We start from the raw sequence: 12,794 nt of genomic DNA, 5'->3' as shown, positions 1-12,794 counted from the left end.
TTTGGTTTCAAAATTGGGTTAAATCACATTTTCTCCTCTTTTTGACCCACTAATAACCTAAATGGTCCTCCAACTATCGCTCCAGTATCATTTTGGTCCATCAACTAAAATTTTCAATTCAAACGTCCTTAAACTTTTTATTTTGTATCAAGTTGGTCCTTCCGTGATAGAGTCTATCACTTTCGATCATGCGATGGCCACGTGACTGAGTTTTGAAGGGTATATACGACTTTTTGAGAAGCCCTATCGTTCAGAACCAAAATCCCTCCAAAATACCTCAACTTTTTGAGAAGCCCTCTCATTACCCGAGATTACCATCGAGTGAAAGGGATTCTAATGCGAGTTGCTGAATTGGTCGATGCTGTAGTAGTGTGTGAGTCATTGAATTGGTGAAGTTAGTGTGTAATTTCAGTGTTAGTTTTGGAGTTCGAATTTGGGAGTTTGGGTTAGGGTTTGATTTTGGGGATTTTAGAGATTTTGGGAAATTCACTAGTTGCTGATAATGGAGTACGAATTCCGTTCGGGTGGAAAGACTCCCAAATACGGTAAGGGCTTCTATAATGCATTTTATGTTGTTTTTGTTTGGAAATGGATAAGTTGTCCTTGTCTGGAACTATGGTTTCTTTATAAAGATTCCTTTTTCTGTGTTTGTGTTTGGCTTTTGGTTGTTTTATGTTTAAAGTAAAGGTAAAGGAATCGTTTTCTTGTATATGGATGTGGATTTGGCTTTTGCTACATTTACTGTAGAGTGTAAGCTTTATGTCTGTGGTCCCTTGGTTGTGGTTCCTGTATGTTGAATATGGTGTTTTTTTTAAACGACTGTGGTCCCTTGGTTGTCTGGTTCACACCCAACTCAGTAATTGTTGCCCTTGTTGTCGTTAGCATTAACAACAAAACTATGACTTTAGAATAACATATTGTTGTTTCAATTTTGCAGCTAACAATGGAATGTGCACTCTAGAATTACATCATGGGGGCTGGTTTGAAAATGGGGTTTATAAGAAGGGTAAGGTCTGTTATTTGGACGATATTATAGAGGATTTTCTGTCCTTGTTAGATTTACTGAAAATTGGGAGAGGTCTTGGGTATGAGGTTGACATTTCTCAAGTTGAGCAACATTTGGAAATTATGTGTAAAAATCCTGAGGGTGGGCTGGAGCTTGTTACATCAGATGCTACAGTGGTTGAAATGATTGGTCAAATATCATCCAATAAGGTTATTGTGTTATACTATAGTAAGATTGAAGACTATGAGTATGATGCAAATGCAGAGAATTGTGATGGGGATTTGACTCAGAATTACCAAGTGAACGAGGTGGATTATATTGAAGTTGAAGATGAGGAGACTTTTGAGAATGTTGGGACAAAAGTGGCAAATGAAAATGCTGTCAAAGAGGTACCAAATGAAGATGCAAGGGCAGAATTACCAAATGAAGATATAGGGGCACATTTCACTATTGATAATGAAGGGGCAGAATTGCCAAATGAAGATGAGGATGCAGATTCAGAAATTAAAGACAGTGATTATGAGTTCAGTGAAAATGAGGCAGAGGATAGGCCAACTGTGGGAGAGAATATAGCAGGTGAGAGGACTAGTCATGGTGCTCCAGGAGAGGTGTCATCAGATGGTGCTGACACGTCAGAATTTGACAGTGGCATTGAGACTGATTCTGAGGGTAATGGTAGAAAAAAGATAAAACTGCCAAAGTTTAAGCAATATAGAAGAGATGTGGATTTGAAAAATCCTGAGTTTATATTGGGAACGAAGTTTGCAAATAAAAAACTACTGACATAGGCTATCAAAGAGCTTGCAATTATAGAGGGTAGGGAAGTGAAATTGAAAAAAAAACGACAACATACGAGTTCAGGCTAAATGTGTGAAAGGGTGTTCTTTCCAGGTATATGGATCAAAGATTAATATAAAGGAAGGGACATTTGCTATAAAAACTTTGAGCCTAGAACATCAGTGTGGAAGAGTGGACAAGCTTAGGCATACTACATCAAAATGGCTTTGTCACAGATATGCAAACAAGATGAAGCGCAACTCAGACTTCGATCTGAAATCATTTCAACAAGATGTGTTGGAAGATTACAAAATAAATGTCACCAAACTTCAAGTCTATAGGGCAAAGAGGCTAGCTAGAGATTTAAATGAAGGTACTTTCAAAGAACAATATGCTAGATTGTGGGATTATACAAAAGAATTGAAAACTGCAAACAAGGGTAGTACAGTGAAGATTAAAACTCAGATTGTGAAGGGTGAAACAGTGTTTCAAATGATATATGTGTGATTGGCTGCCTGTAAGAAGGGATTTTTAGAAGGTTGCAGACCTGTTATTGGTTTTGATGGCTGCCATTTGAAAGGGCCTTATCCTGGACAAATCTTGACGGCTGTTGGGGTGGATGGGAATAATGGTTATTTCCCAGTAGCTTATGCAGTGGTTGATATTGAGAGTAAAGACTCTTGAATTTGGTTTTTCAATCTTCTTATTGAAGATTTTAGGGATTACAAATGGAAAAGCTTGGGTAGTGATTAGTGACAAACAAAAGGGACTTGTACCTGTCATTGAGAGAGTATTTCCAACTGCAGAGCACAGGATGTGTGTGAGACACCTGCACAGTAACTTTAGGGCATCACATATTGGTCTTGCTCTGAAACATATATTATGGGTTGCAGCAAGAGCTACAACTGTGCCTTGGTGGGAGGCAGAAATGGAGAAGATGAAAAATAAGGATGAGGAAGCATGGAAGTGGTTGAAGAAGAGACCTGCAAAAAATTGGAGCATATCTTATTTCGAATCACATTTTAAATGTGATCTTTTGTTGAATAATCTATGTGAAAGTTTCAATGCAGCCACACTAGATGCAAGGGATAAGACAATTTTGAGTTGCTTGGAAAGGATAAGGGTGTATGTGATGCTTAGGATGGCTAGTAGGAGGTCTGCATGTCAAAATTGGAGATACTCTGTTGGGCCTAGGATCTTCAAGATAATTGAGAAGAACAAGCTAGGTTCATCACAATGCATTCCTAGATTGGCTGGTGAGAAATTGTATCAAGTGAGTCATATTTATGGTGGAGAATTTGTTGTAGACCTTAGAGCAAAGACATGCTCTTGTAGGAGGTGGAATTTATGTGGAATACCATGTACCCATGCAATCTCAGCAATATTTCAAAGATGTGAAAACCCAATTGCTTATGTGGATGATTGTTATAAGCTGGAGACTTATATAAAGGCTTATGAACCAATGATTCACCCAATCCCTTCAATGGATCAATGGAGTAAATGTGGCCTTCCTCCAATTAAACCTCCACTTTATAAGCAACAACCGGGTAGGCCTAAAAGAGTTAGGACGAAGGAGCCTGGTGAGGTTGAAATACCAGCCCCCATCCCACCAAACCCTATGCCTTCAAATTATATTGCCCCACCAGCCAAGCTTAGAAGGGTTTTCATTCAAATAAGATGTCTTGGATGCAGTCAAAAAGGACATAATAGAGCAACATGTGACAGACAAAACAATGAAACCCAACAGGTATGACTGTTAGACACCTTGTTTAGTTCTATGTTATGGCATACTTACATTAATAATTTTGTTATACATTTGCCGGTTCATGCATCTTCAACCCAAATGGAGTAAGGTTCTTCTTCTAACACAGTAAGAGGGAGAGGCATAAGTAGAGGGAGAGGCATAAGTAGAGGAAGAGGAAATGTTGCTCAAACTACTGCTGACCTTAATTCTCTACAAAGTGTAAGCTTTAGTTGTTCTTGTGGTTTTAAATTGCAAAAGTCATTAGGAAGCTGAAATCTTTAATTTTTTTAAGATGGCAAGAGGTAATGGAGAATGAGGCAGAGGCATAAGTAGAGGAATAGGCAATATTGCTCAAGCCCCTGTTTACCCAAATTCACAAGAATGTGTAAGCTTTATTTTCTCATTTTTTTTCAATTTTTTATTGCTTATGTCATTGAAAAACAATAAAGATCAGTAACTTTTCCAGGTGACAAGAGGTAATGGACAATGAGTCTTACCATCTTTACATATTGGCTTAGGAAGAGGTTTACCATCTTTAAAGCTAAGTGCAATTAGAGGAAGAGGCATAAGTGGAGGAAGAGGCTTACCATCTTCACGATCAACTGTAGGTTTTTGTCATTTGGTTCATTTCTTACTCATTTCACTAATTGCCAATTTTTCAACTGTTATACACCTGACATTACTACATTGTTTAGGTGGCAAGAGGAAAGGGACAAGGAGGACCAGCTTTGGACAACATTTCCTATGATAATAACATGGCCTCAATATAGGGGAAATTATTGCTAAAGTTGTCCTATTTTGTGTATTTTGGGATATGTAATTTTCTGGCCAGAGGGATTTTCTGACAAAAAGGACTGATTTTGACTTTTGACTGTGTAATTGGTTTTGAGTTTGAAGGGCTAAAACTCTGTAATTGCTTGGCTATTTTAGGTTAGGTACTTTTTTGGGCAGGAGGATTTTGTGTACTTTGTGTAATTGGTTTTGAGCTAGAACAGCTCAAACTGTGTAATTGGTTGTCTGTTTTGGCTTATGTACTTTGCTAGGCAGGTGCATTTTGTAATTGGAATTCTGTAATTGGTCTAACTGGTTTTTAGTTTCATGAGATCAAACTCTGTAATTGAAATTTGAATGTTTATATGGATGTTTATTTTGTAAATTGCCTGTGTGGTCAACAATGGAATGGCTTTTACTTTGTTGTACTCAATGGAATGGCATCTCCTAGATATTCAAATAACCTCAATTCAAGAACATTTCAGAACACTAATGCACATTTCAAAACAGTAATGCACATTTTAGAACCATTACATTCAAAAGGAACAAACCCCATAACAATTACAACTTCCCAATCATCAGAAATGTTATAAACAAATCCCAAGACAAAATCAAGGAAACCCACATTATCAATTGTCTTTGCCCATGACCCCATTCCAAAACCTTTTTTTCCTGAGAACCATTTCTTTCAATTTCTGCTACAGTTCTTTCTTTTTTGCTTCCACAGCTCTGAATTGTTCTTCCTTTGCTCTACCTTCCTCCTCCATTGCTCTAAGTCTTCTAAGCAAACCAGGGACCACTTGTTTTCCTCTTGGACAAGTTTCATTATCCACCCATTCGAAATAATGCACACCTCTTCTGCTATTCTGGCAAATCAAATCTTACCCAATTTCAGACCTCATCAAGCAATTACAAATGGAAAAGAACAACTTTTGCAACCCAAATAATAACTTACCTAATTTTTATCACAAGCATCGAACCTTCTTCCTAGGTTCAAATCTGTCCATGAAGTCCGAAGAATTATCTTCGTCCCACAGGCGCAGTACCGACTCGTCCCACTTGATGTCGTTAAAATCTCTGACGTTGAAATCTCCGACATTGCAAACCTAGGGTTCTAATTTGGGGGTTTTAGTGGAGCTTCTAACAGAAATGGAAGGGAATGCGATACTACAGTGGCTTGGTCGTTTTAGAATAGGATACTCACCTAAAAATACGGTTTTGTCCCTCGATTTAACGGAATAATACACAGACTTTGACGGAATAACGATTTTGGTACAAAATAAAAAGTTTAAGGACGTTTGAATTGAAAATTTTAGTTGACAGACCAAAATGATACTGGAGCGATAGTTGAGGGACCATTTAAGTCATTAACCCGAAAATGAAATTCAAGGGCGGTGTAAGGTTCCATTTTCACCGTTATTTTCGCATGTGTCGTGAACTATTTCCCATGTTTGGATTCACGAAATATAATTTCTCATTTATAAGCTCAAATTTTCATGAACCAAACAAAATCATAATGTTTGATTAAAAACATGTCAATTTGATATACATTGTTGAAATTATTTTTTTTTAATTATTGAGCCATTCTCCAATTGATTGTTCTAGTGGAGAAAAATAATTTGGATTAATTTATACAGATATTAGAATATTGAAACTCCTAAAATAAATGTCTTTATTATTTCAAGGTTTTTTTAAATAAAAATATTTAGAAAAATGTGATATATTGCATTCATAATTTAGGCATCAAGATTGTCATTTGCAAGGGCCAATACAAATAGCCACATAAGGTTAATACAAATATGGAAGTACTGTAACCACAAAAGGGTTAGTCCAAATATGGAGGAATCCACCAGTATCAACAAGTGCACAATGTGTATCTCCACTCATAACCATACATGACCAAAGAAATTTCGAATAAAAGCCACAAGCCTAGAGACAACTACACAGAGATCTTAGCGCACAAAACTATAACTGCAACTACAACCTTTAAACTGTCACAAATAAAATCTAAAATTAGATATTAAAACCACGTAAGAAACTCAAAAAGAATTGATGCACTTATTACAACTATAAAAAAAAAAAAAAAATTGCAACACATAACAACGACAAAACGCAGACATGGGCTTGTGTTTGGGCGTATTTGGCTAATGTTCATCTCTTATTGAAATACCGTTCAGCTCCTGTCGGGGAGCCTCACTACCGTTCCGTTTCCTGGAGGATGTTACGCCGTTAAGAATTCACGAGAGTTATTATGCTTGGGATATGTTAGACCTATATGTTTTCTTAACAAACTAGCAACCTTCAACCAAGTTGGGCAGAGCGGATGTGCTCCCCACTTTGCACCAGAGTTCAAATCCCTCTTCCCGTAATTTAGATTAGTTTAAAGTAAAATATCACTTATATAAAATAAAAACATTTTTTTTAAAAACAAAAAGAATCCCAAATCACAACCACCAGCACCAGGAACACCATTATCACCCAACCGCTACCTCCTTGCCGCCTCCACTGCAACCTTGTTCCCAATATCATTACTACTAGTCCTACGTACCATCAGTCTAGCCTGCCTTCGTCACCTTTTTATTTTATTTTATTTTATTTTTTAGTATATATATATATAATATATATGTATATTTATATAGGTTGAGGCTTTCTATAGTAACCATGATGTCTAGTCTAAGGGCATCTTATTTCTAGATTATAAACTAATTATCAGAATCGTTCAGGTTTGACATTTTCTTTCTTGGATTATTCACAGAAAAAATCAGTTGAATTCAAAAAATTTTAGCGATTTGATTGTCCACATTTTTGTTTTAATTTTTTAACAAAATCTGTTTTTTTGTTGTTGCATATATTAAATGATCAAACAACTTCGAGTTTAGATGATTTTGTTTTGCAAGTATAACTCTTGAAGAATAACTTAAAAATTATAAATATATTTTTCAAATTTCTACAAGTTGGAATAACTACTAGAAATTGATAATCAAAGTGACATGAACATCATTAACTAGCTATATATAGCCAACTCAAATGGTATGGGAGGGATAAGTGGTGAAGTCAGGATTTCATGTGTGTGGGGGTCTCTTACAAATTATAAAGAATCAAAAATTTGAACTCACAATACATACAAAAAATAGTATATATATATATATAGACAAAAGTAGCGATTTAGCAAATATCTTTAAAGCTTTTTCCCCCATTAAACCCAATAGAAAGAAAAGAAATAAAATTTCACAAACTAAAAAAAAAAAACTTTAGGTCCCTTTATGCATTCATATCATACATGAAAAAATGTTTTATGTAAAAATATTGACTAAGTATGAAAAATGATTTTACGGAATAATCATTTTCTCAAGATAATTTTTGCCGGCTTTCATTCCTTACACATCAAATAAGAAAACTTAATTTTATGGGATTAGTATGAAGTATATATTGACTTAATGAGCCATCATTTTTAGCCTAAATCGTACTTTGCACTAAAACCGATTTTTCATATTTTGATTTGGTGGGAATTTGATTTTCTAGTATTTTTATTTGAATCCAAATAGGGGGTACTTCCTTATTTACATTGTAAACTTAAGTAAATGGAGTAATATAAAAATAAATGAAAGGACAAGGACAAAGACATTTACTTAAATACTCAAAATAAAAATAAGGTCATCTGTACACGTGGAGTGCACGACCACCAGCTGAGCAAATGAGCAATTTGAAGCACCTCGTTGTGCCTTAATAGGTTTGCCACAACACTTGTGGGTGCATATCGAAACGCAAAGTATTTGAAATAATATACATCTAGAAATACATGACAGTATATTACTTTTAAAATAACAAAAAACTTGAGTGGGGGCCTAGGACCACACTGGTCCCAGTGTGGCTTCGTCCCTAGGAGGGATAGACGGTAGAAACCCGACATGTACACACTACCAATATATATCATGCATCCATGAATATTTGGTTTTATGAATTTCTATGCAATTACATACTTTATTTGAACTTGACTTGTTTCTCGTTTCATCTTTTGTAGGTTATGTTGTTCCCTAAAGTTGGCTCGAGTCAATAGAAAGGGACTATATATATTAGTCCAAAAAATAGAACTCATTTCATAAAATAATGCTTTAAGGGAGGAGGCTGGTGGTAGGTCCAACTTGGATCCACATCTTGAAGGTCGAAATTGCCCTATACTTTAGTTCCACGTACGCCTTACGTGATATGCAGAACTGTGGATGAAATGTGAAAAAATCTAACGGTATGGATGAAATTGGCTATATTTTTTTTTGTTTAGAGACTAAATTGGTTGATTTTTTAGTTTAGAGGGTTAATTTCTACAAGGGCCATAATTCAAGGGGTAAAACGGCTAAAAATCCTTAAAATAAAAAATAAAAAAAATGTTTTCCCTGATTTTTGTTTATCGATAAGAGTAGTTTAGAATATTATCCATTACTATTAGGCCATTACCCGAGTCTCTATTGTCCCTTTTTGATCTTTTTCCTTTTCCAGAGTTATTACCCGTATAAAGAATTTTGCGTTTTCCCTTTTAATACTCGTATTATACACGTATGTACGTCTTTTTTCATAATACTTCCATTTTTCGTACACGCCTTAAAGACTCTGTAAAATACACATTTTTTAAAAAGCAAACAAACTATACACGTGTGTTTGTGTTTTTCATGTTTGATACACGTGTTTTATTACAAAATTTTCATAAATACAAACAAAATTAACGTATTATACACATAATTTTGACATATTATTGAATAAAAATAATATATATTTCAATATTATATAATGACCAAACTTTTCATTTGTAACTTGTCAAAATTTTGACAAATAAAACACATCCGTATTTTATTTTATATTTTTACCGTTCCATATTTTACTAACTATGAAAGAATATGAGAGGTTAAGATCACTTCTTACTTGAGGGGGACAAGGAAATAGTGGGTTTGATGTTCTAGGCCAATGCCATGGAAGAAGAAAGATGCAATCTATACTGTGAGGTTTTGTTATTTAATTTTTTATATAAACAATAGTATCGCCGCGCGGCTATACTTGGGGTTTTTTTAAACAAATAGTTTCTGTAAATAAATAGTATAGCCGCGAGGCTATACTTGTCAAATATAATATATTTAAAGAAAATAGTATAGCCGCGCGGCTATACTTGGTCCTTTTCTAATTTTTGTAAATAAATAGTATAGCGGCTATACTTTGGCCCTTTTGAATTTTTAAATAAATAGTATAACCGAGCGGCTATATGTTTTTCAAATAATTTAAAGATTAAGCCGCGCGGCTATACTTGGGCCTTTTTTAATTTTTTTGAAAATAAATAGTATAGCCTCGTGGCTATAGTTTTTAAATATAATATATTTAAAGAGTATATATATCGAAACTAGCAAATAGAAGGGTTCTTCTTTTTTTTTTTTTATTTAAATAATTAATATCTATAAAATATAAACTAATGCAAATAGACGGGTATTTTTTTTAATAATTTTTTTTAAACAAATAGTATAGCCAGGCGGCGATATGCCTTTTAAATATAATATGCTTAGAGCATATAGCCATGCGGCTGTACTGCGGTTTTTTAAATAAATCGTATAGCCGCGCAGCTATACGGCTTGACACGTGACTCCCACATGTTAGTTGGCTGCTGGCTCCTAGGCTGGTTTTTTTTAAAATAAAACAAATGGTATAGCCGAGTGGCTTTACTAGGTCTTTTTTTTTTTTTAATTATCAATTTTTTTAATAAATAGTATAGCTGTTGGGCGATACTCTTTGCATAGATCATGTGATCTTTTTTTAAAATTGTTTTTCCCAAATTTTGTTTATCGATAGTTTAGAGCATTATCTATTACTACTAGGTCAATACCCAAGTCTTTATTGTCCCCTTTTAAGTTTTCACTTTTCCAGATTTATTACCCATATAAAGAATTTAGCATTTTCATGTTTAATACTCATATTGTACACTAACGTACGTATTTTTCATGTTTAATACACTTGGTTTTTTACAAAAGTTTTAATAATACACAAAAAATTCGCGTACTATACATTTAAATAGTATTGAATAAAATTAATATATACTAAAAAAAATTTAAATCTATAAAGTATATATACCAAAACTAGCAAATTAATATCTACAAAAAGTATAAACTAATGTAAATAGAAGGATCCTTTATTTATAATTTTTAAAAATAAACAGTATAGTTGCGAGGCGATACTCCTTTTAAATATAATATGCTTAAAGAGCACAACTGCTCAGCTATACTACGATTTTTTAGTAAAAAAATAATATAGCCGCTTGGCTATATGTGTTTGACATGTGGCTCCAAATCACTGGTTGGTTCCTTTAGTATAGCCAAGCGGCTGTACATGGAATTTAAAAATTAAAAACAGTATAGCCGACCGGCTTTACTGTTGTAGTTTTTTTAAAATAAATTTTTATAAATAGTATGGCTGAGCGGCTATACGCCTTTTAAATATCATATGCTTAAAAAGTATAGTTGCCCAACTATACTTGTTTGACATGTGGTGCCGAATCGCTAGTTGGGCGCTAAGCGCTAGGTGGGTCCTCTTTTTATTATTTTTATTTTTTTACAAATAGTATAGCCGTCAAGCTATATGCAGGATTTTTACTAAATAAAAAAGTATAGCTGAGCGGCTTTACTAGGGTCGGTTTTTTTTTTAATTTTTTTAACAAATAAAATAGCCGTGCTGCTATAGATATTGTGATTTTTTTTTAAAATTGTTTTTTCCTGATTTTTGTTTATAGATAGTTTAGAGCATTATTCATTACTATTAGGCCATTTTCCGAGTCTCTATTGTCCCCTTTTAAGTTTTTACTTTTTCAAAGTTATTACCTGTATCAAGAATTTAGAATTTTCATGTTTAATACTCGTATTGTACATGTACATATGTATTTTTCACATTTAATACACTTGATTTTTTACAAAATTTTCAATAATACACACAAAATTCACGTATTATACACATAATTTTTGCATAGTATTGAATAAAAATAATATATATTAAAAATTTAAATCTATAAATTATATATATATATAGAAACTAGCAAATTAATATCTATAAAGTATAAACTCATGCAAATAGAAGGGTCCTTTTTATTTTTATAAATTTTTTGAATAAATAGTATATTCGCGTAGCTATACGCCTTTTAAATATAATATGTTTAACGGGTATAGCCGCGCAGCTATACTATAGTTTTTTTTATTATAAAAAAGTATAGCCCCTTGACTATACGTTTCTGAAACGTGGCTCTGAATCGCTAGTTGTGTGCTAGGCGCTAGGCGGGTCCCTTTTTTATTTTTTTAAATACAAATATTATAGACTCGCGGCTATATTTAGGATTTTTTATTATTTAAAAAAAAGAGTATAGCTGCTTGGCTGTATTGGGGTCGTTTTAAAATTTTGTTTTTTTACTAGTATAGCCGCGTGGCTATACTCTTTACATTAGATATTGTGATCTTTTAAAAAAAAATTATTTTTTCTCAATTTTTGTTTATCGATAGTTTTAGAGCATTATCCATTACTTTTGAGTTTTTACTTTTCCAGAGTTATTACCCGTATAAAGAATTTAGCATTTCACATTTAATACTTGTATTGTACACGTACATATGTATTTTTCATATTTAATACACTTAGTTTTAAAAACAAATTTAAATCTATAAAGTATAAATATTGAAACTAGCAAATTAATATCTATAAAGTATAAACTAATGCAAATAGAAGGGTTGTTTTTTTTATTAATTTTTTTAATTAAATAGTATAGCTGCGCAACTATACTCTTTGAGTATATATATATATATATAGTTATTCTCTCATTCAAATGTTCGTTCGTTATTATCGTGTACGTCATTTTAAATAGGGAGGAAAGCAGAGTGGGTAGTAGAAAATTCATGTCCTTCGCATGATAATAATGTCCGAACGTCTGCATAGAAGAATTTATATATATAAATTCTATATATACAGAGAGCTTCAGTTAAGAGATCCCTCAAATAAGTTATTTGAGGGACACCCCTATTGGGCCCACTATGTATTGTATTTCACTAATCTAAACCTTCTATTTTGTAGATATTCATTCAAAGATCATCTCTACAAAAATTCATTTGAATCCGATATCATTTGACCATTCAATTGAATTATTGAAATTTTAGTACTTTATTGAAGTACCGTATTTATTGATTTTGTAGGACACAATTAGATGTCGAAACGGTTTCCGATTCATCTATTTTTTTTGTCCTTGATGTAACTGACTTGATCTAGGACAACTTAGATGGTACATAGGAGTTTTTAGACAAGTTCTTTGCGATTTATTCTCTCAAGATTGTTTCAGCTCTAGAGCTGACTCTAGTCACTGGGAAGCTATGGCTCTCTATGTACTTTTTCAATTGATCTAATAAAATGCGTTTGTTTGGTAAAAGAAAAATAATTATTATAATTTTATCTTTTTTGTAAAGTTACTAAAATGAAAAGGCTTATTTATGTATA

Source organism: Prunus persica, chromosome G2, assembly GCF_000346465.2.
Source record: "Prunus persica cultivar Lovell chromosome G2, Prunus_persica_NCBIv2, whole genome shotgun sequence".
Lineage (NCBI taxonomy): Eukaryota > Viridiplantae > Streptophyta > Magnoliopsida > Rosales > Rosaceae > Prunus > Prunus persica.
This window is presented reverse-complemented; position numbering follows the sequence as displayed.